Below are 25,412 nucleotides of genomic sequence, written 5' to 3' on the forward strand. Positions count from 1 at the left end.
GACTGGATCCAGGAAAATCGAATGACTATTTAAAGGACAGTGTAAAGTATACCTGTGAAGTGGGTTTTTTGGTTATGTTAAAAATAGAAGTGGAAATATCTGTTCTGTAGCTTAATGTATAAGTTACCTAAGCAAATAATTTTTCATCAAAAGTGCTTTTAGTCTAATTGTTCCAGTAAACATTTTAAAATGTGAAATCTTGTCATCCACCTAGCTGTTAGCTGGAAGTTTGAATTTCTCTTTTAAAAGTTGCCAGCCTCTAAGGTGATCACAACACATCTACAGGATAGCCTATGGCTGTGGTTGTGGCCCGATGTTCAAAGCAGCTTCAGAAAGGGGAGATTTAAAGAGGCGTCAATGGCCCTCCTCAGCCTGTCACTGGGACACCATTTCCACATGCTTGCTGGGCTCTGTAGTCATCAGGGTGGGGTGTGGGGAGGGGGCATTCACAGTCAGGAAGATCTCTGCAGTTCCATCTCCTTGTCCCTAATTGGTTTCTTAAGGGGTCCAATTGGCTACCCGACTCTGCCAGGTCAGTAGGCACATTCCCTTTGATCCCACCTTCTGTAAGATCGGCCAGAGGCAGGAAGGCATTAGATATTTGACCGAATGGTCACCTGTCATAATTTCCCCACCTTTCTGCCTCCAAAATCGCCTCTACACAGCTGATAAGATTCCAATTATAGTGGGTGTAAGATATTCTGGTTATCTTTAAAATTCAGTGCTGCTGCATACACAGCATGCACATGCAAATTCATGAGCATGCACACGAGTACTTCAAGCATTCAGACTGCATGATATAACGTAAACATGCATATTATCTCTATCTACTGGTCTAAGTTAACTGAGATTGGTCTCATGTCACTGGGTAGATAAAGGACAATTTCAATGTGTGTCCTAAAGCTTTGAAATTGTGATGTGCATTTGATTCAAAGAAAATCTAATAATATGACAAAATTAGCCCTGACACACCGGAGCAGCATTGAAGGAGGTGCTGTGTTTTGGATGAAATGTTAGACAGAGGCCTTTCCGCCTGCTCAGGTCTATTATGACACAACCAATGGTGAAGGCTGAGTTGCTCAAATCCCAGAGGGAGACTTGAAACAACTGTCATAACCCATTTTTGCAACTTGCATGTTTTGAAATGTAGGCTTTGAATTCAGTGGTAGTAAAATGACCGAATCTGAAGAGGTTTTTTTTTTATAAAACTAAATTAAACGTTTATTAACACAAGAAAAATTGTAAGCACATATATATATCTACAAAAATCCCTTAATTAATCTGGCTCTCAGTTACACCCCCGTTAAAGCAACAGTAAAACTCATGGGGCAGGACATTGAGTTCGGTGAGCGGGGGGGGGCGGGGGGGGGCGCTCGCCAACACGTAAAATGATGTGGGATGAATTCGGATGGAACTCCCGATGTCATCCCGTGTCATTTCAATTGTCCAGTAAGCGGGGGCTCAGCCGAATCAGCTGTGCGCCCACCGACCTGTCAACGGCCAATTGAGGCCATTTAAAAACTAATTGAACTAGTTAAAGGACCTGCCCGTCCAACCTTAAGGTGACAGTGTCACATGAAGGGACATGTCAGGGAAATTTTATTTTTCTACATTTAACGTTTTTAAATTCGGCGCCAAAATATCTAAGGCAGCACTTAGCCTCAGGGGATTGAGTGCACTCTTTCGCGCACGTGCACGAAAGAGTGCACTCTCGGCTTAGGGAATTCCCCCTTCCCCACCGTTGCTTGCACAGGGTGGATGTCATGCTGGGTGGGCCTTAATTGGCCTGCCCACGTAAAGTGGTGGCACGTCCCCATTCGAGGGCGCTGATTGGAGGCTCGCCCGCTCCTGAACTTCAACCTCCCCCCCCCACCGACAGGGGGAAAATTCCACCCATAGATTTACAGAGACACCTGGCAGAGTAGACCCTGGACAGTCGCATTAAAAATGAGTTTCTTTCAGCTTCCGGTCTTTGCAGATAGACTTGAGGTTTACAAGCTGGAGGCTTTTCACACTTGATGGATCTTAAAATGCCTCTCCCTTACACACAATCTCCTTTCTCCTTTATACATATCTTTCTCTTTGAAAGTAAATTTTACATTATATTACTAGGCTTTTAATTTACCTCTTCTAACAATAACATCCTTTCATTCCACCAATTTTATTAGTAAGCTGATAAAAAATTTACACATTGCTTGGTTTCTTCTAGCTAGGTGCAAGATTTCACCCATTCTTTTGAAAGCTTTATTTTAAAATGCAAATTGCCCCCTTGACACCTATGTTTCTCAACTTCCCTAGGTTTATCTTATTACCATTGGAAATCTACTTCTTTCTATACATCAAAGCCTCTAGACCAGCTGGCTTTAATCCAATTAAGACACACACACAAATACACGTACATAGACATAGACACCACTAATTTATTTAAAAAAAAATAATTTCTAATAACATTATAGACATAAATCTCTTCATGACAAGGTCAACGTAAAATATCCCATGATATTATTTCGATGCTGTGCAAGATAGTTATCCCTGGTCTCCTGGCTAATATTTATTCGCCAATCAAAATCACAAAAAGACAGATTATTTGGTCATTTCATATTGCTGTTCGTGGGAGTTTGCTGTATGCAAATTGGCTGCTGTGTTTCTCCCTTCACTTCCTTCCTCATTGTTAGATGATTTATGCATTACAAATTTGAACTAAAAATTGGTTTGGGCACAGGGGTTGCAATTCATAACCTTCAACAAGCAGCATACAAACTTAGTGCTGCCTCTTCCTTTACCTGATCGCATTGTTGGTTTGAGCGGGACTCATGCTGTTGGCTGCATGGGGCTGAGCAGTTTGTGCTGAAAGCACATGGTGCAGACATCTTGTTCTTCTCGAAGGAAGTCTTCTTCTCTTAAAGGGGAGTTACACTTGGTGGAAGGGAGCTTCTGCAGACTGCCTGTGTTGAGACATGCTATAAGTAGGAGCTGGACAAATGGAGCACCAGGCAAGAGAGAGTGCTCCATGAATTTGTCAGGAGGCCTTAGTGGTGAAGGTTAACAGGAGGAAGGAGCTGATGTTTCCCCAGGGGGAGCAGGAATTCTTTAAGGGAAACCTCCAGAAGCAATTAGGGGCAGGTAGTCAAGAAGTTCAATGCCTGGATCCTGGCCTGGAGGATCTGGCAGTAGTGACGCAAGATGTTCCCTGACTTCATGTGTGTGGTCAAAGTCAATGAATGCAACTTCAAAGGATATCTCCTATCCAACACACTACCAACCCCTCACACTGCTTAATGCACCTTTGACAAATCACTCACCCATCAGCACTCCCTGACACTCAGAACTCACATCTAATATCCAGATACTCAACCTCACTTTAACACACATTCCAATGACACCTGCTTCATACCCAGCTCCGGCTGTTTGCACATATCTCCAGCTACTCAGCTGTGGCAGGCGCATTACCCAAACACTTTGCAATACAATCACTGCCATTCTTCCCTGTTTTTTGTGGGACAAAGCTGAGCAGCACATGGCACCATGGAGCATAAACATATGTCCTTTCTTAGGATGACAGCATTCATTCTTCTACCACCCTGCCAGTTCCCTTGCTATTGCCCATCAGCCAGCCAGCTAGCCCAGAATGCTGCAACTGAAGGGATGCAATCCAAAGCCAGACCCAAAGCTGCTCAAAAGTGCCCTGCAAGGCTAGTGAAATTCAGCAGCCTTCCATCAGCAATGCTGCAGCCACTGAGGTAGCACTGCTTTGGATCACTACGGCAGGGTAGGGCATCCGCAAGATAGGCACTAAGAGAGACACTGGGATGACTAGTTCATTTTTGCTTATATGATTGAATATGTTGTTTGATAAAGATATCATGACAAATTTTTTTGTTGGTGGCTTTTATTGTATGAAGGAGATGCTAAATGGAATGTTGCAGATCAATGGGAAGGTGGGATATAGTGGAACAATGGTGGGGAATGGATGCTGTCTTAAGAGTCTGAGTAAGTGCTTATGGGCAACGCATCTGGAGTGAAGGTGGCCCAGATGACTCTTCCCTGTGTCTTCCACTTCCTCTTCCCTCGACAAAGAGCTTCCCCACTCTGTTGCTTCAGCTCCATCTCTCTTCATTCAGAGGCTTGGCCTTTAAAATAACCTTAGTGTGAGGTCCCTCTTACAGCTGAATACATGTTTCTTAGTGAGTGACGTGAATGTGTTGAGTGGACCTGCAAGTTCCAAACTGGAAATAGCTATGTTGACCAGCCAGAATGGCTGTTTAATGTCACAATCTGGCCAGTTTGGAAGACCCAGTTCACCCAAGGCATGCCCATGAGAGGGATCTTTCCAGCATGGGGAGTTGTGTGGGCTGTACAGAAAGTGGCCAGGAGCCCTGCATGCTTCATTTGGAGGGCCTTCAGCTTCACTAATTTATTATCTTTTGCCCTCATATTTTCTATTGTATGGCTTCTTTGACACTGCATGGTTTCACTATGAGTTTAATTTCTCTAAGACTCAAATGCGAAGAGGATAATTTATAGATAAACAACTTTGATTTTATTGATGAATCATCTTCCTGTCATGCACAGAAGATAAAAATTGGTTCAGTTTATGTGATATTTTTTATTCATTCACTGGATGTGGGCTTCGCTGGCTGGGCCAGTATTTATTGCCCATCCCTAGTTGCCCTTGAGAAGGTGGTGGTGAGCTGCCTTCTTGAACCGCTGCAGTCCATGTGGTGTAGGTACACCCACAGTGCAGTTAGGAAGGGAGTTCCAGGATTTTGACCCAGCGACAGTGATATATTTCCAGGTCAAGATGGTGAGTGACTTGGAGGGGAATATCCAGGTGGTGGTGTTCCCATCTATTTGCTGCCTTAGTCTTTCTAGATGTTAGTGGTCGTGGGTTTGGAAGGTGCTGTCAAAGGAGCCTTGGTGAATTACTGCAGTGCATCTTGTAGATGGTACACACTGCTGCTAGTGTGCGTCGGTGGTGGAGGGAGTGAATGTTTGTGGATGTGGTGCCAATCAAGCGAACTGCTTTGTCCTGGACGGTGTCAAGCTTCTTGAGTGTTGTGGGAGCTGCACTCATCCAGGCAAGTGGAAAGTATTCCATCACACTCCTGACTTGAGCCTTGTAGATGGTGGACAGCATTTGGGGAGTCAGGAGGTGAGTTACTTGTTGCAGGATTCCTAGCCTCTGACCTGCTCATTTAGCCACAGTATTTATATGGCTAGTCCAGTTCAGTTTCTGGTCAATGGTAATCCCCAGGATGTGTCCTATACTCTAGGCTACTGTGCTATTTAGCTGAATTAGCATTTCAAAGACTTTAATTACATTCAGCCACTGAATTAAAAGCTGCAAGACCAAAGTACAACTAAGGTTCATTGGAATTTTCAATATTGTGGCTAAATATTTATGAACAGAGATGAAAGCTATTCAGCCTAAGGCAAATATTGATGTATTTTATGTACTTTTATTATTTTCCACAAAACTTTAAAGCATTTTTAGAAAATGTTTATGCGTTATGTGAAGAAGCTCATGACTTCATCTTTTGGGAATTTATTCAATCTTCTTTCTTGGAAAGACCACATGTGAATATATTGTCTATTCACAGATGACTTTGATACTTAAGCATTATTAGATCTGCCCGACATGGAGTACATACAATCTTCCAATCTCTTGCAGAGAATATAATTTATGATTTGGGGGTCCCAAGCCTGCACATGTCGATAGTGAGGCCGTGTTGAAATTTTCTGGGAGGTGGCCTCCTAATTGGCTGCCTTCAAGCTTGCCTTCAAAGGGCTGGCAGCTTTGGAGCCTTGGCAGTCCCACCAGCAGAGGTGGACGCTGCTGAGACAGGTCGGCGATCAGGAGAGAGACTCAATATTAAGGTGTCCTCTCTGGTCTGCATAGCAGTAATCATATAAAAAGAATCAAGGCTGGGGAGTACATATGGATGGGGGAAAACACCTCCATTGGATTGGTTATTTATTCAATCTTATTTTCAATGCGTTTAAATTTGGTTATTTTATTGCACATATTTCTTTACCACATTTCTCCAGTATATCACTGACACAAATCTAAAACCATAATCCAATGCAAAGTTTTTTGGATAATAAAACAGTTTTTGCATTCATTTTGGATGATTTTGATTTGTTTACGATGTACCATAGGACTGAGTTACATCTTAACAACCTGTTTTACAGTGGATACTGTGGATTTTAAAATTACTTATTGAAGTTGATCAGAGCCAATATATAGTGAGTAATAGATTCAATTCTGTGACTCCACACATTATGAGATATGAGGATTATCCTGGGGACTCTAGGCACCTCTTCACAAGAAGGGAAAATCAAATGTTCCAATGAGCCACTCAAGCAACCAAACATAGAACAGCATAGCCAGATGCTTAAGAGTATCCTAAACACATCCTTTATAACAGAATGTTAATGTTACATATTAACATTTTTTATTACAGCATTTTAAAATATTCTGCTTGGCAGAATGCGCTTCCACTCTTTAGGTCTCACCAAGAGCTTAAGCTGGTCAATACCAATGCCATTTTTCAGCTAGTCACCAGATGTACAGGACCGATCTGAGGTGAGTGCCCTGCCTCCCTCACACATACCTTCTACATACACTGGTAGCCGACATCTGGGACACTCCATATGGGTAAGCATAATTGCATATCATACCACTCTGTGATATAGTGAATGTTCCAAAGATGTGAGCTACAGTGACAACCTGTGGACTGGGGACTTTTCAAAAACATAGTGCAAATCTGGGGCGATTCTGCCCAAAGTGTGGTAGCGGGCGGGTAAAATGGCATTTTACCCACTGGCCGCAATGGTGGCTTCTCACGCCATATTGTCCCAAATCCGCCGCATTAATTATGCATACCTGGGAAGTATTCCGTTTCAATGGCGGGCGGGATCTGATTCACCCGCCACGCTGTCACCTTGCTGCTTCATCACGCCATATTTAAAGTACGGCCGCATGTACACCTCTCAGTGCTTCCAGCCCAGGACTGCTGCAAATAAGGCATGGCCCAAAAAGGCAAGACTGCAGCCCCCAGGTTTAGTGACGCATCCCTCGAGTGCCTTTTGAATAGTGAATCTTTAGAATTCTCTATTGTTGAGTATATTCAAGACAAGAGGTCAATAGATTTTTGGGGACTAAGGAAATAATGGGATATGAGGATAGTACAGGAAGAAGGAGTTGATGGTAGAAGATCGGCCTCAAAGAGCCTAATGACCTATGCCTGAAGTTCTTGTGACAGGCACATCATAGTGCCACAAAACCATTGATATTCTACTTTTCCCTTGCAGAACAAGGTGGCATGCAAATGAAGGGAGCAATGAAGAAGTGATGGGAATAAGGCTGCCTGCATCTCTTGAGCCCTGTGGAGGAGATCATTCTCGGATCCCATGTCACTGAGAACATTGAGGATGATGATATGTTCCTGCTTCACGCCCCTCTGATCACAGGCTATTTCTCTCCCGTGGGCCCTATCAGCAGCAAATGTGAGGGAGAAACAATCTGTGACTGGAGGAACTGCGAACTCCAGTGGTGGTGAGTTTGGGACCCAGGGAGCCATGGGCCGGGGCCCGGGGAACCGAGGCCCTGGGGAGCCAAGAGCCAAGGATCCAAGCAGTGGAGGCGCTGGGGAGTAGGGTCTAGTGTGCAGAGGTGCTGGGGAGCAGTGCCCAGGGAACAGAGATGCCAGGGAGTGGGGCCCAGTGAGCAGAGGTAACGGGGGGAGGGTGGGGCCCAGGCATCCAGAGTGAGCCCCAGCCGTTCCAGAGCAGGTCCCAGGCAGGCTGGAGCAAAGCGTGAGGCAGCTGAAGCGGGACTCGGACGTGCCGGAATGGAGCATGAGGCAGCAGGAGCAGGGCCCACAGATGTGTGAGTGTGTGAGACACTGGGGACTGTGAAAGAGAGAGTGTGCGGCGGTGAAGAGAGACAGTATGTGGGGGGGGAGAGAGAGAATGTATGGGGGCAAGAGAGAGAAGAATGTGAGGGAGCATTAGGGGGTGAGGGAGTGTGAGGGGATGAGGGAGTGTGAGGGGTTGAGAAAGTGTGACCAGCGGAGAAAGTGTGAGAGAGAGAGAGAGAGTGAGGATGGAGAGAGTGTGAGGGGTGGAGAGAATGTGTGAGGGGGTGAGAGTGTAAGAGGGGGTGAAAGTGTAAGGGGGTGAGAGTGTGGGGAGGTGAGAGTTTGGGTGGAGAGAGAGAGTGTGAAGGGGTAAAGAGTGTGAAGGGGGAGAGAGTGTATGGGGGAAAGAGTGTGAGGGGTGGAGAGAGTGTGAGAGGGAGAGAATATGAGGGATGGAGAGAGTGTGAGGGGGAGAGAGTGTGAGGCGGTGAGATTGTGGGGGTAGAGTGTGTGAGGGGGGGGTGACATCATCTTCCACCTCCCCAATATCACCTACCAGCCCGAACACTTGTCTTTCCAGGACGTCCAGGTGGACATGCACATTCCCTACCACCCCCATCCACATTGGCCTCCCTGACCTCCTCCTTCCCACCCCCAGGGTCTGTGTCAGCATCCGAGTCCCCACCAACCACCCTCGCCATCCCATCTACTGCTAACTCTCACCCTCACCCTCCCACCCTTCTGGCTCACTCTGCTCCCTCTCATTCCCTCCTACCACGCCCACCCTCAGTTCACTCCCCAGGAGGCAGTCATTGAATCCACAGACCCCTCCCTTGCATGTTCTCATGGGCATTACCCCCTTACTCTCTCTTCCACTCTTACTCCCTCCTCCATCCTTCCTCCCTCTCCCCTCAGACTTCTTCCCCCTCCAGACTTCTTCCTCTCCCTGGACTCTTTCCTCCTTACAGATTCCTTCACCCCTCCGAACTTCCCACCTCTAAACTCCTTCCATTACACCTTCCTCCCCCTTACACCTACCTCCCCACTTGCTGCATTCTCACCGGTTGTACCCTCGTCCCCTTGTATTCCCTCTGCCCTCCTCCTAACCTCACCCCCCCGACACTTTCGTCACCGCCTCCCAATCTCACCTTCCCCCAAAACTTTCCTTCCCTCCCCTCCCAACCTCCCCAACACCCCCACCCCGGTACACCTTCCTCTCCCAGTCAAACCTAGACCTTTTGCTCGCACCCAGCACCCCCCCAGACCTTCTTCTCCCACTCACAGCCTCTCCCCCGTCTCACTGATCATCCATAGCAGCCAATGGCCAAGGCCCAAGACATCAATGGAGACCTCCCACCTTCCATGAGCTGCTTCGCGGTGGAGCCATGTCCATGAGGATGCAACGCACTGTGTTCTTCCAGGGTCCGGTAGCTGTAGGGCTCCGGCGTCTTCTGCTCCTCGGATAACTGCGATCTGAGCAAGGCCCTAACGGTAAGTCCTAACTTCTGCACGTCACACTTGTCCAAACGTGTTCTGGGCCGGCTTGTTTTCCTAATGGCGTAATGGAAAATCTGGCCTGGGGGGGGACGATTTTGGTCGGGGCTTAATTTGCATCCCATTAGCGGGATGCAAAGTGGGTTCACGCTGGCCTCCAGCAGGATTGGCGTTCCGCCATGGCGGACACCATTGGATGATCCCGGCATGCTTTCATGCCGGTGTGAAACCGATTTTTGGCCTTCTCACCATATTGTACCCACCCATGACACCCGATGCTAACAGGACTGGAAAATTACAGCCGTTATCTTTTCAAAATCTACTCATCTGTCTGTTGGGTGAGAAAAATTTTGAAATGTGAATTGCAAAAACGTTGGACAAGCCTGGATTTGTTGTTTATCATTAACTGTCCACACCATTTAGGACGTGGTTCAACTGCAGAGCATTGATCTGGTCCGCTGGTTATGGGATTGCTTAGTTCTGTCTGCAGCATGCTGCTTCCACAGCTTAGCATTCCTGTAATCCTGTATTCTAGCGTCACCAGGTTACCATCTCATTTTTAGGTCTAACTGCTGCTGTCTAATGTAACATTTGCGGCCACCAGCTCAGACATATATCTTGAACATTTGTATCGAATTGGGATCAGCATGTGTTGAGTTACTGTGCACAGGATGGTTCATTTTCCAGCTCACCAGAGGGTGAGGTCACAAATGAGTACCGCTGCAAAAGGGCTCAGGTGAGGACCATGATGGAGTCACATACAGGAGAGCACTGATGTCCAAATACTGAGTTGCTGGGTGCATTGGCTGCACTAGCAGACAGTCTCCTGTCACTGTCAAGGAGTATGGAGGAGTCCAGCTCCAGATTGACAGAACTTACCTTCTCTTTAGCCTCTGCTCCACCTCCCTGTCGCCACCGCAGACCCAGAAATACTGTCACTGCTGCCCCATACCTGTTGCAGCCTTTGTGTGCACAGGTAACCTAATCCTCTGTCCTACTCACAACCGCACACATTCATGACGATGCAGCAACACTCTGGAAAATCCAGTTTCTCCCAAAACACCTCCAAAAATACTCTAGGGTACTTCCTGACTTTGCAATAGAAAAAGTTCCACAAATATAACTTACCTGCAGTTACAGTGCCCCTCCCTTATAACACTGCGGCAGGGCCCATCTTGCTTGTTTTTCTTGAGAAAATAATACAGCCATAAATGGGATTCTGGCATCATTTCAGTAGTTGGGCTGTGTGACAGTAGGATGGTGCCGAGTCAGAGCCTTCGAGTGCAGGCAGGGGAAACACCTGTGTGCACCCTTATTCTGGGACAGGAAGTGGTCAGTGGCACACATGACATTGGTAAAGCGATACAGTGGTGTGGCAAAAGGCATTTTCTTGCCCCTAAGATTTTGGCTTTAATATAAAAATTTGAATTGCACTCTCCCGTACAGCTACAACAGCTCTGGTTCTGTTATCAGTTATTGAGACATCCAATTAGTTAAATTCTTGCCTATTCCTCTCATGAAAGGACTACTGTTACTGTGACAGTAACTTCAGAAGCTATATTCGTAAACAAGTAGCTGCAGCCATTGGAATCAAAACTACAATCCCTCATAATAAGGTCTCTGACCTATTTTAAACTGCAAAAATAATGGGACTGTTGTAATAATTTATCACGTTATCACACTCCAACTTCCAGCGTCAACAAACTTTTAAATGCAAGGTGAAGATGGTAAAACCTGACCTGAATATATAGATATATATATTTCAGTGGATTTGAAATAGTTCAGGGATTAAGTTAAAATGGATTAGTGTTAATATTAGATTTTAAACTGTGCTGCATGGAAGCAAAATCAAATCCAGCCAGTTACCACCCCAGCAATGTCCTCTCAATCATTAGCTAAGTGATGGAAGGAATTGACAGTGCTATCAAACGGTATTTACTCAGCAATAACCTGCTCACTGATGCTCAGTTTGGGTTCCACCAGGTCTATTTCGCTGCAGTCCTCATTACAGCCTGGGTCAAAAGTTGGACAAAAGAGCTGAACCCAAGAGGTGGGGTGAGAGTGACTGCCTATGACATCAAGGCAGCATTTGACTAAATGTGGGCAGCAAGGAGCCCTAGCAAAACTTAATCAGGGTAAGTGTAACAGTAAATTAATTACTGATAAGAATATTAGTACAGAGAAGCGCTAGAGGCATTAATTTATTAATTGTTTAAACAAAGTACTAATTAGATTTTAAAAAAGGGTGTTGAATTTGTTTAGACCATGGATGGGCAGTTGAGATCTGCTGCTCGCAGTTACTGTGCCTAATGGGAACTTCAGAACACTTTATGTATATTTGGGGGACCACATATGTATGAGATGTCTTCAACTGCTTGAGCATTTCTCTGAGGTTTCTGAGTTTGAGGGGTAGCTGGAGTCACTGCGAAGCATTAGGAAGGATGAGAGCTTCCTTGATCTCACATTCCGGAAAGTGGTCACCCCACAGGTAGTAAGAGTTCAGGATGGTAGATGTATTCTTGGTCAATTATGCTATCTTTTATGCAATTAATGTTTTCACACTTTTATTTCTAAACTTTGCAGTTTTTAGACCTCCTTTACCTGAACAGTTTAGCTTTCTCTATTGCAGCAGCAAGGGAGAAAAAATTGGCTAACCCCTAAAACGGGCACGTTGATCACAGTAAGAGATTAAGCCATGCCCAGTTTTTGAGTTGCAGACAGCACATTAAAATTGTGCTGCCTGCTACTTTACATGATTTCTCCGGTTGCATGCATCAGCAGGAGGCTGATACTGCAATTGGATAGTACCACTTAAAGGCAGCCTGTATCTCTTAAAGGGGACATACATTGTGGCTACAAGAAATGGTGGAAATTATTTGAAAACTCTGGACCCAAGCTGATCACTTATTTTCACTTTTTTTCTACCTATTTTTACATTTGTCTTTATTCTCCTCTTGCTCCCTGCCTCCTTTTTTTCTTCCCTCTTGGATACTCTGCCCTCCCAAATCTCTTCAGTACTCCTTGACCTTTCTCCTCCACTGCTGCCGCCCATATTTGGAAACAACTTGTTCTAGCACAAGGTTTAAAATTAACAAAAAATAATTCAGCACCAGCCAGGCCACTTCCTGTAAACTACTGGAACTTTAGGCAAATATTGGATAGTTCCAAAAATGCAGACAATTGCACCAGCAGCCAGAGAAATCATGCAACAACTAGCCTGTAAGTAGTTTGTGATCCCTTTACAAAGCACTGATGGGTGTGGTCCTGCATGCTGTTTAATATGTGTTCAACTGTGTGAGATTTAACGGGGCAGCGGCTAGAGCGTCGTGTTTGAAAATGGCAGCACTCTGCAGTCATTAGTTGCACGTGCACAAATTCCTTTACCAAGTTGACAACAGGCTCGCTTCCCATTGGAATCTCAAAAGCTATTTTCCACCATTAGGAGGCCATAAAGCCCTTAAGAAAACAGATGCTGCAGTGCCCAATTTCTCGTCAATGTGTTAATTATACAGTAATCATTTATTCAAACCAAATCCATATCTAATCCCAGACTGTGTAATCAATAGTACTGGTCACTGATCGGTTACTACCTTTGGAGTTCAAATCATTGGTTTATAGAGAGAATCATATTTTGCAGCAAAGCACAATGGTAACATTTAAGATACATAGGTTTTGAAATCACAGATTAACATTGGCTAAGTGGACATCAGCTTTCCTCCTGCAGCTCCACAGGAGACAGGCTGGGGGGTGGGGGGTCACGAGAAAGGTGTAGCTCGCAGGAGGCCATACGTGGCACACAGAGTCTACAGGTAGGGGATAAGCTTCATTGACATGTCAGAGCACCAGTATTTCAGGGGGCTCAGGTTGTCAAGTGAGGTGGTGGCAGAAATTTGCAGCTTATCAAACAAGAACCTGCTGCTAACCAGGGCCAGGGAGAGAAATCATGAGCACTCAATTTTCCTGTTTCCAGGCCCCTTATTTCCTAACACCCCACTCCATCACCCCACCCACCCCACTTTAACCCTCCCCCTGAATCATGCATGATATATTTTCCCCTTTCAAGTTTCACCAATCAATTACAGAAAGGTCCTAGCAAAATGACGCTTGAAGAAGTAGAAGACTTTCTCCTGCCTGGGTGCATGATATTATTCAATATAATTATTTCATACAAGGGGTTTAATTGGATTCTATTTTATCAGTAATCTCACAGGGTAAAAAGATCAAATAACTCATGGGCAACAAAGTGGAATGATTGAACAACATTGGTCTTCACTGTCAGTGAGAAGCATGGAGCCCTCAGGTGTCCCTGTGCATCACAACTTTTAAGAGGCCAGACAACAAAGACTGAATGATTCACAATTGTATCAGTGTTGTCTTGGTTAGCAAGTCTGAAGATTCTGCTGATTGCTGCTTCTCATTACAATATAATTTCAATATCTACTATGCAACTCTTCATCATAATACTTCAGTACCTCAAAAGGCTCATAAAAGCACCAAGATAGAGTGAGATAATAGGGAAGTAGACAAAAGGACAAGGTTTAAGTAAATGGAAAAGACTCTTGAGAATAATGTTCAATGTAAAACAGGTTACTGATTCATTATGAACCCATTACGCAATTTCACTCCGAAAAGCCTGCTCACAACAAACTTCCATTAACAACAAAATAAATTGAACTCCAGCAATGATTTCACATTCTTCTCAAGATAATTATGGATGACAAAGGCCATCTAGCCCAGCTCATCTCGTCCATCTAAAATGACATACAAACATAGGTATTAGGAGCAGGAGCAGGAGTAGGCCTTTCGGCCCCTTGAGCCTGCTCCACCACTTGATAACATTGCCCACACTACACCAGTGACTACAACTCAAAAGTACTGAATTGGCTGTAAAACAACTTGGACATTGTGAAAGGCACTGTATAAATGTAGGTTTGTTTTTCTCTCATTACACCTACATGCAGTAGGCAGAATGACTATAGCAATTGCAAAATTGGAGGCCCAGTGCTGATTCTCTCAGGATAATTCATCACAGAACAATCAGCTGATGTTAGGAAAGTGTCTCCAAAGAAATCACTACATTGACAAAACAATTCAACTCTGTAGCTAATACAACCTTACCATTCTGACTTCTCTGGCACCAACCCACAATATACCATAAATGTCACCTGCCTCTTTTACACTAATAACACTATCCGCAGGATTTGTCAATGAGACATGTACAAGATCTCAGGAAAAATGTAGATTGAATTGTTGATTCTGAATTTTTCAGAGAATGATACATGATACAAAAATTCAGCACAGCTTTAATTCAAGAAATGAATTGTTTCCCCTTCCCCAGAAGCTATCATTCAAACTGTATTGTACACTGTGAATTTATAGCCTATCTGGGGTGAACCTAGGATGGTGAAACCTTTCTTTAAGCAATTTCCTAGTGACAAATAGGGATTTCATTCCCAGACTTTGTAAAACTGCTAAAATGGATGATAGTGAGTCAGCACCCTGCTCTGCTTCACTCCCAGTTTATTTTGATGAGGCCCAAGATCCTCAAACCTCTGAAACATCTACACAACATGTCTTCAGAATTATGCTTCCTACGTTAGCGTACAATGAAAATTTAGACTGCTACTAACATGTTGCTTTAAATTCAAAAGAGAATTTTGGGAAGAGTACAGTGATTAATGTTGTGGTACTAAACCTTGAAAGTGATCCCCCCAACACCCCATCACCCTAATCCCACCACCACAACCCCCACCATCTCTCAACCCCCATGCCCTCACTCTCCACCATCCCCTCACCACTCCCTCACTCACCCCCTCACCCCCATCATCCCCCTTCACCCTCCTTACCCCTCTCACACCCCCACTAGCCCCTCAACACCCACCCCCGCACCCCCCCACCCCCCCACCCCCGACCCCCCCAAGCTTCCAATTGGCTCCAGAATTATTACGGGGATTTCATTTATCATCTTTCAAGCAGATTTTCAATGCAGAACACTCTTCACAATAGCTGTGATTAGGAACTGCTTCCGACCTTTGGGAACTTTGTGGTTTTCTGGCAGGCTTTCCAAAAAAATGATCAGAACCATTAAGCTGCCTGAAGGTCATAAGCAGCAGCACAACTCAGTCAAACTAACCTGCCAGACCGGCTTTAAAATAATCGGAACTGTCAGGCTGACGGTTCCGATTTTTAAAAAAAGTTAGTCTTTCAGGTCTGCACCTCTGGCTGCTCAGCCTGGACAATGAGAAACTCTGTTTACAATACCAAGCCTGGGCTCCTTTAGCCACCGCACCCTGTTATTTGGCACCATCTGCACACCCCTCTCCGGGGCCCTACTGCCTGGTGTCATCTAGTGAGCCTTTGCTGCATTGTGTAATGATATGGCAGGTGGTATTTGCCAGGTTAACCAAATCCAAAATGGAAACTTGGCCACACTATTACAACGATTTTGCAATTTGTATTTATTACATGAAGGCTTGTACACTGAAGTCAGAAGTAATGAGTCCATTAGAGATTTTAAAGGTTAAATTAAAATATTTATTAACAAAAGAACAAAAAACTTAAACACATACAAGATTTCAGTTGCACAGTTATAATAGTTCCCAAAATTCCTACTTAACTAAACTCCCGTTTAAGGCAATAGTCCAAATAGATTCCAAACTTATAAAGTCATCCAGCAACTTTACCACAAGAACCCAATGGACAATGGACTTTCAAAGGCTTTTAGCACAACATTGGTTACCTTCTGCATGGTGGCTAGAGGCTTTTCCCCAAGTCTGTTTCACACAGTCACCTTTCAAGATCTCACACGGTCACACCTCACACAGCCTTCCATCCTTCCTTAAACATATTTCTCCCTTTTTGATCTGTAAATCCCATTGTTTCAACTTGCCTTTAGAAGCTACTTTTCCCAGAATATAACAATCTTTCATGTTCTCATTATAGCCAGCACTTTTTGGAAAAATCAACGTAGTAACCTTGGTCTTATTTATCTTGCCAGTTGTAAAAAAATCTTATCATGTCCCTTTGAAAATCAAATACCTTTCCCACTTACGTAAAAATACAAATTTCATTCACACCATTTCTGTTGACCTCACCCTAGCTTTACTCGCCTCCATTTCAAACGCTTGTTTTACACCTCACTTCTTTGATAATTTAAACCTTGCAGTCTAATCGTCTCTAACTTAATTAAATTAGCCTCACATGCAGAACCAAAAGAAACACACACACACACACACACACCTAGTTTAAAATATTCCACGATAATGTTAAGAAAAATATGATAGTTTCTTAACAACTGTCTCCAATGCAAGTATATCCTTCCTTAAATACGGAGACAAATTGCACACAGTACTCCAGGTGAGGTCTCATCAAACCCCAGTAGAATTATAGCAAGACTTCCTTACTCTTAGACTCCAATCCCCTTGCAATAAAGGTCAGTGTGCCATTTCACAGAATCACAGAATTGTTACAGTATAGATGGAGGCTATTTGGCCCATCATGTCTGCACGGTTTTTTGAATGAGCAATTCACTTATTGCCATTTCCCTGCCTTCTCCCCATAACTTTGCACACTTTTCCTCTTCAATTTGGCTTCCTAATTGCTTCCTGTACCTGCATGCTAACTTCCTGTTATCCTTGCATGGTTACACACAAGTCTCTTTGATTTTATGTCTTTTAAAAAACATTCTGTTCTTACTACCAAAGTGAATAACCTCACACCTCCCCACATTATACTTAATCTGCTGCCTTATTGTCCATTCACTTAACCTATCCATATCTCTTTGCAGCCTCCTTGTACCCATCTCACGGCTTACATTCCCTCCCAGCTTCATATAGTCAGAAAACTTAGATTTTGTCTTTACTCATTACGCCATCTCAGCATCTGCATCTCATTATTATCCCATCATTGTTCCTCTCTTCTTGATGTTGCCCAAGTTTCTGCATTATATAACAAGGCCAGTCGCACTGTCTTGTAGATTCTTCCTTTCAGTTTCAGTGATACTTTTCCATCATGTAACACTCCATTGCACTTCTTCCAATTACTCCAACCAGAGCTAATCTGTTGCATAATTTCCATTTCTTTACTTCACCTTGTGCCTCCCTTGGTTACCCTCCATTTCTAGGATGTAATTTGTGTTTTCTACCGTGAAGACAGACGCAAAACACTTGTTCAATGTATTTGCCTTCTCCTCATTCCCCATGATAATTTCTCCTGTCTCTCCGCTAAGGGATCATCGTCTATTTCGGCTATTCTCATCCTATTTATATAGTTGTAAACCCTCTTAGAATGTGTTATTCATATTTCTGGTTAGTAATCTCTGATTTCTTCCCTTTTTCTCAACTTTTTGGTCACCCTTTACATGTTTCTAAAACACCTCCAAACCTCAAGCTTACTACTATTCTTTGCAACAGTGTAAGCCTTTTCTTTCTAATACTACCCTTAACTTCCCTAATAAATTTTTCTTTTAATGGAATTTATTTTTGTTGAACATTTTTAATTGTGTTTATTTATGTTTCCCACTGTTTATTTACCACCAGGCCTTTTAGTATATTCACCCAATCCACTTTAACCAGGTCTTGCCTCATAACAATGTCGTTGGTGTGGTTTAAATTTAAGATTTTTGTCTGGGACTGGGGTATGTCACTTTCAAGTTTATTATGGAATTTCAGTTGTGTCGCAATCACTTTTTCCCAGGGGATTGTTTACTATCAGATTAATTAATTAACCCTGCCTCATTGCACAATACAAGATGGAAAATAGCGTTATCCCTAGTACGACTCTTCTTCAGACCTCTGAAGAGGAGTTTTTCCAGCATTTTCAGTTTTTATTTGTCAAAAGAAAATTCTGCTCAACTAGCTGAAGGAGGTCCTCGGGATAGTGTCCTAGATCGAACCATCTTCAGCTGCTTCACCAATGACTTTCCCTCCATCATAAGGTCAGAAGTGGGGATTTTCACTGATGATTGCTCAATGTTCAGCACCATGCATGACTCCTCAGATATTGAAGAGGTCAGTATCCAAATGTAGCAAGACCTGAACAACCTTCAGGCTTAGGCGGATAGGTGGCAAGTAACATTTGTGCCACACAAGTGCCAGGCAATTACCATCTCCAACAAGAGAGAATCTAATCATCTCCCCTTGACATTCAATGACATTACCATTACTGAATATGCCAAATGAGATAGCGTATGTACACTATATTAGTTAAACGGAAATTCTACATGTAGAACTCTCAGCAGTTTGGTGATGGTTTTCAGCATGTTAGCTACCCAGGTTGATCAAAACAAAAATCTCTTGTACGGTAAAACATTAACTTTCATAGGAAACCAGAGTCGGTCTTAACTGTTGCTGCCAGGCAGCATATTGCCATCCATTTTACAAATTTTAGTAGAAAAGAAAACCAGACAGGGTGTAAATTAGGACAACAGAGTCACAGCCATTTGTTTTCCACCTGGCAGGAACAGTCAAAATTGAATCCAGAATTTTGTCCATAAATGAGTTTCAGGAATCTTGAAATTAACAACACATAAATACCAAAAATAAATCAGAAAAGTGGTTATAGCAAATATTATTCATAAGGAAAGATTGCATGCTGTGGTTTCTAATTGTCATTCAAAGAATGATAATTGCTACAATAGAAGTAGATAATTTATTGTGCGTTATTTCAATGTATCATTGTCAACTTTCCATAAGGAAAATTCCAGAGTAAGAATGAAAATGATCACACGTCGCTGTAATTTTCCTACTAATTCTACTGATTAGTGTTATGATCCCCAGCTGAGGCCAACACTGGACAAGCCAGATCCCAGGGTGGAACCCAGCTTGATGGATCCTAACTTTTATTTGATCGTTTATATATGTGGAGAGGGGCTACTGAACAAAGTCACAGGAGTCAGCTAATGAACTTTTAACAAAAGCATAAAACATGTATTAAACAAGAAAAGATTAACTATATTACATTACTCCTTCACCCACAACTATACCTTTACAGATGTACACAGGTTTGTAAGGATAACACAAGTGACAAAACCTATCTTACACTCTAATGTTCACAGTAAGTATAGTCCATGTAAACCAATTGACAATCTGTGGTCAGACACACTACACTCTGAAACAAGTGACAGATGCCACTCCAGACAGATGCTTTGGATCTCTCTTCAACTCCCCCGCCCCCCCAGATGCTTGTTACACCGTGAGCCAAACAGTCTCACTGAACTCTGTTTTTCACAAGAGGGTTTCCAATCTCCATTTTTCAAGAACTTGCCTTGGAATCTTCTCCCAAACCGAAACTTTCTCTCAGACACCTTCCACAAGGGTTCAACTTCAGGGGTTTAAACTCTCCTTCCGATGTTCCTCTCCCTTGGGTCACCGCGTGCATTCACACTTTCTTCCACGCATTCTCTCTCACTGACTCAGCTGTCAACAGTACACGATTGCTTCAAATGCCCAGAGCAAAGAGTCACAGGCATTCAGTTGTCTCTTTGAACTTTCTAACTTCTCACAAACCTTTATATCACTTTGACTCTGCTTCCTGCAGCTTGGACCTTTAAGCTTGAAGCTTGGAGCCTTTCTCTGCCTCTCACTCTTGACTTAACTTACCAGGACCTTTTCCAGGTTCCTGTCCTTTCTTTGATTAGAAGGTCTGCTTGGGACTTTCTCCCGTTCCACTCCGCTAGATTCTTGGGGACTTTCTTCTTTTGCTTGGGACTGGCTATCCATGTCCTCATCCCGCCCATGGACTGCTCACCAACCACACATGCCAGGTATATTTATCATCTGGCTTGGGCAGGCATCCTGCTTACACTCTCTCTATCTCTATCCATACAGGTCAAGCTGGCACACAAGAGAGGGAGAGGTTGATTGCCGATAGAGGAATGTCTGAAATCAAGGTCCTCACGGACTTTGAAGAGCCATCCAACTGGCCGGCGAGGATCTGGACCAGTCCTGTTCTGATGGTGAGGTTCCAAGTGAGGGTCCAGCAGTGCAACATCCATCAGACAACCATGCTGTGAGTGATGTGTCCTCTTTCACAGGCCACTGCCATGCACTAATTATCTCTCCTTGCTTTTGCGGGCACAGCTGCCAAATAGCCGACAGAGTCCACGACCCAGGACCTCCAAGCCCTGAAGAAACCTCTGAAGAGGAATCTGGAGGCACCCTCTCTGAAATCCTGTCACAGCACTCACCCATACCTTCCACCAGCGCAAGGACACACACCTCGGTGGGACCTAGCTTTAGAATAGCCTCAGGATCACAATTTGGTGAGCACATTGCACCATCTGATCCACAGCAGGTGGAGGCAGGGACTTCCCAGGTTTCTGGCAGTTGGAGGACTGCTGGGCACCAGAACATTGCTGAGCCCAAGTCAGTTGATGTGCCTCTGAACTCGGTCATACCTCAGTTGCTGGAGGTGCAAAGGTAAGCTTGGGAACATCAGGAAGGGATGTCTGCTGCACTCCTCAGATTGCAAAGCATGATGGAGGAGTCTGTCCGCCTTCACTTTGTGGTGATAGCGCCGGCATGCCAATGTCCAGAGGTCAACACTGGTAGAATGGTGGCCACCATGGAAACCTTGGTTCAGGACTTCACTCCCGCACTGCTGCACGGGCTCAACTCCATCGCTGAAGCCATAGTTGGCCTCCAACAGTATTTACGCGTGTAGGGTGCCAGGCAGCTTGATCTCACTCCAGTTGCCCCTACTCCTCAAGGAGTCAGCCTGGGGCCCCCAGGAACCCTTAGGGAGGAGGATCAGCGGGTGCACACTCTGGGCCAGTCCATCCAGGTGACTCTGAGAGTGTCCAGCCTATCCGACTCCCCTCTGCCTGTGACCATAAGACATAGGAGCAGAAATTAGGCCATTCGGCCCATCGAGTCTGCTCTGCCATTCAATCATGGCTGATAAGTTTCTCAACCCCATTCTCCTGCCTTCTCCCCGTAACCTTTGATCCCCTTACCAATCAAGAACCTATCCATCTCAGTCTTAAATACACTCAATGACCTGGCCTCCAAAGCCTCCTGTGGCAATGAATTCCACAGAGTCACCACTCTCTGGCTAAAGAAGTTTCTCCTCATCTCTGCTCCCTTTACTCGAGGCTGTGCCCTTGGGTCCTAGTCTCTCCTACTAATGGAAACATCTTCCTCACGTCCACTCTATCCAGGCCTTTCAGTATTCTGTAAGTTTCAATCAGATCCCCCCTCATCCTTCTAAACTCCATCGAGAATAGATCCAGAGTCCTCAAACGTTCCTCATATGTTAAGCCTTTCATTCCTGGGATCATTCTTGTGAACCTCCTCTGGACCCTCTCCAAGGCCAGCACATCCTTCCTGAGATACGGGGCCCAAAATTGCTCAAAATATTCTAAATGTGGTCTGACCAGAGCCTTATAAAGCCTCAGCAGCACATCCCTGCTTTTATATTCTAGTCCTCTCGAAATAAATGCCAACATTGCATTTGCCTTCCTAACTACAGACTCAACCTGCAAGTTAATCTTAAGAGAATCCTAGACTAGGACTCCCAAGTGCCTTTGCACTCCAGATTTCTGAATTATCTCCCCATTTAGAAAATAGTCTATGCCTCTATTCTTCCTACCAAAGTGCATGACCTCACACTTGCCCACATGTATTCCATCTGCCACTTCTTTGCTCATTCTCCTAACCTGTCCAAATCCTTCTGCAGCCTCCCCACCTCCTCAATACTACCTGTCCCTCCACCAATCTTTGTATCATCTGCAAACTTAGCCAGGATGCCCTCAGTTCCTTCATTTAGATCATTAATGTATAAAGTGAAAAGTTGTGGTCCCAACATTGACCCCTGTGGAACTCCACTAGTCACCAGCCGCCATCCTGAGAAGGACCCCCTTATCCCCACTCTCTGCCTCCTGCCAGACAGTCAATCTTCTATCCATGATAGTACTTTGTCTCTAACACCATGGGCTCTTATCTTACTGAGAAGCCTCCTGTGCGGCACCTTGTCAAAGGTCTTCTGGAAGTCCAAGTATATAACATCCATTGGCTCTCCTTTGTCTAACCTACTCGTTACCTCCTCAAAGAATTCTAACAGATTTGTCAGGCATGACCTCCCCTTGATGAAACCATTGCTGACTTTGCCTGATTTTACCATGCACTTACAAGTATCCTGAAATCTCATCCTTAATAATGGACTCTAAAATCTTACCAACAACCGAGGTCAGGCTAATCGGCCTATAATTTTGCCTCCCTCCCTTCTTAAAAGAGGGGGGTTACTTTAGCGTTTTTGCAGTCCTCTGGGACCCTCCCTGACTCCAGTGATTCCTGAAAGATCACCACTAATGCCTCCGCTATCTCTTCAGCTCTCTCCTTCAGAACTCTGGGGTGTAATCCATCTGGTCCAGGTGATTTATCCACCTTCAGATCTTTTAGTTTTCCTAGCACTTTCTCCTTGGTAATGGCCACCATACTCACCTCTGCCCCCCGACTCTCTTGAACTTTGAGGATGTCACTCGTGTCTTCCACTGTGAAGACTGACGCAAAGTACCTATTCAGTTCCTCCGCCATTTCTTTGTTCCCCACTACTATTTCTCCAGCGTCATTTTCCAGTGGCCCAATGTCTACTTTTGCCTCTCTCTTATCCTTTATATATCTAAAAAAAACTCTTGCAATCTTTTTTTATATTACTGGCTTGTTTATCCTCATATTTAATCTTCTCCTTCCTTTTTTTTTAGTTGTCCTCTGTTGGTCTTTGTAAGCTTCCCAATCCCCTGGTTTCCCACTGCTCTTCGCCACATTGTACGCTTTCTCTTTAGCTTTTATGCTGTCCCTGACTTCCCTTGTCAGCCATGGTTGCCTAGTCCTCCCTTTAGTATGCTTCTTCTTCCTAGGGATGAATTTTTGCTGTGACTCCCAACTTACTCCCAGAAACTCCTGCCATTGCTGTTCCACTGTCTTTCCTGCTAGGCTCATCTCCCAGTCAATTCTGGCCAGCTCCTCCATCATGCCTTTGTAGTTGCCTTTATTCAACAGTAATACCGTTACATCTGATTCCAGCTTTTTCCTCTCAAAATGCAGGGTAAATTCTATCATATTATGGTCACTTCCTCCTATGCGTTCCTTCACCTTAAGCTCCCTTATCAAATCTGCCTCATTACACATCACTAAATCTAGAATTGCCTGTTCCCTCGTGGGCTCCACCTCAAGCTGCTCCAAAAAGCCATCTCGTAGACATTCCACAAATTCCTTTTCTTGGGACCCACTACCAACCTGATTTTCCCAGTCTACCTGCATATTGAAATCCCCCATGATCACTGTTACCTTGCCTTTCTTATATGCCTTTTCTATCTCCTGGTGTATCTTGTGCCCCACATCCTGACTAGTGTTCGGAGGCCTGTACATAACTCCCAATATGGTTTTTTCACCTTTGCAGTTCCTCATCTCTACCCACAGATTCTACATCATCTGACCCTACATCATTCCTTGCTATCGATTTAATTTCATTTCTTACTAACAAAGCAACCCCACCCCCTCTGCCAACCTGCCTATCTTTTCAATAGGATGTATATCCTTGGATATTTAGCTTCCAGTCCTGATCCCCTTGCAGCCATGTCTCCGTAATGCCCACCACATCTTACCTGCCAATTTCAATCTGCGCCCCAAACTCATTTACCTTATTTCGTATACTGCATGCATTCAGATACAAACCTTCAGTCCTGTATTTCCTGTCCCCTTTCTCATTGTCGTCCCTTTATCTGATGTGCTTGAAGTTAGATTCATAGCCCTTTCCAAACACTCTGTCCTATTTTGTGTTCTGGAGACTTTAATAGCCTCTCCTGGGCTCTCCTTTCTTTTCAGTTTTTTCATAATTTTCCATGAAGTTGAATCCACCCCCTCAACACGCTAACCTGCTGCTTTGTTTCCCATTAGTCATACTTCTTGGAGTTTTACCCTTCCCTCCACCCCCCCCACTTTCTAGTTTAAAGTCCTGTTGAACACTCTATTTACCCTTTTCGCTAGAACATTGGTCCCAGATGGAGACCGTCCCAACGGTACAGATCCCTCCTGTTCCAATACTGATGCCAGTGCCCCACAAAATGGAACCCCTCTTTCCCGCACCACTCCTTTAGCCACGTGTTTACTTCCCTTATTCTCGCATCCCTATGCCAATTTGCACGTGGCTTGGGTAGTAATCCGGAGATTATAAACCTTGAGGACCTGTTCTTTAATTTAGTTCCTAGTTCCTGATAATCCCCAAACAGGTCCTCTTTCCTAGTCTTATCTATGTTATTTGTCCCGACGTGGACCACAACAACTGGATCCTCCCCCTCCCTCTCCAATATCCTTTCAAGCCAGTCAGAGATGTCCCTCACCCTGGCACCGGGCAGGCAACATAAAAGATGCGGGACTCTCGATCCTGCTTACAAAGGATGCTATCAATTCCCCTAATTATAGAATCCCCTACAAATACCACTTGGCTTTTTGCTCCCCCCTCTTGAATGGCCTCCTGTGCCACGGTGCCATGGTCAGCTGGCTCATCCTCCCTACAAGCCTGTTCCTCATCCACACAGAGAGCAAGTACCTCATACCTGTTGGACAAGGTCAAGAGCTGAGGCCCCTCTGTTCCTGAACACAGGATCCCTCTACCTGCCTCACTTGCAGTCACACCCTGCTGACCCTGACCATTGACCGGACTTGAGGTACTTAATCTACTGGGTGTGACCGCCTCCTGATACAAAGCGTCCTGGTAACTCTCCCCCTCCCGGATGTGCCGCAGCATCCGGAGCTCGGACTCCAGCTCATCAATTCTGAGCCGGAGTTCCTCCAGCAACCAACATACTGCAGATGTGGTCACTGTGGCTCACAATGCCAGCTCCCACATCATACAGCTACAGCACATCACCTGCCCAGCCATCTCTACTTAGCTAATTTACCAATTAGCTTTGCAGTGGTTTTGTTTCAAATTTGGTGCAGATTTCCTACCAACCAATCAGGTCACAGTTTTCCTGTGACGTCACTTTTTCAGTTTTGGCTTCGGTTACTCTGTGCCCCGAGTTCACCACTCCAGTGCTCCTCCCTCCGAGTCTGCTCC

The sequence above is a fragment of the Carcharodon carcharias genome, chromosome 2 (assembly GCF_017639515.1).
Source record: "Carcharodon carcharias isolate sCarCar2 chromosome 2, sCarCar2.pri, whole genome shotgun sequence".
Classification (NCBI taxonomy): Eukaryota; Metazoa; Chordata; class Chondrichthyes; order Lamniformes; family Lamnidae; genus Carcharodon; species Carcharodon carcharias.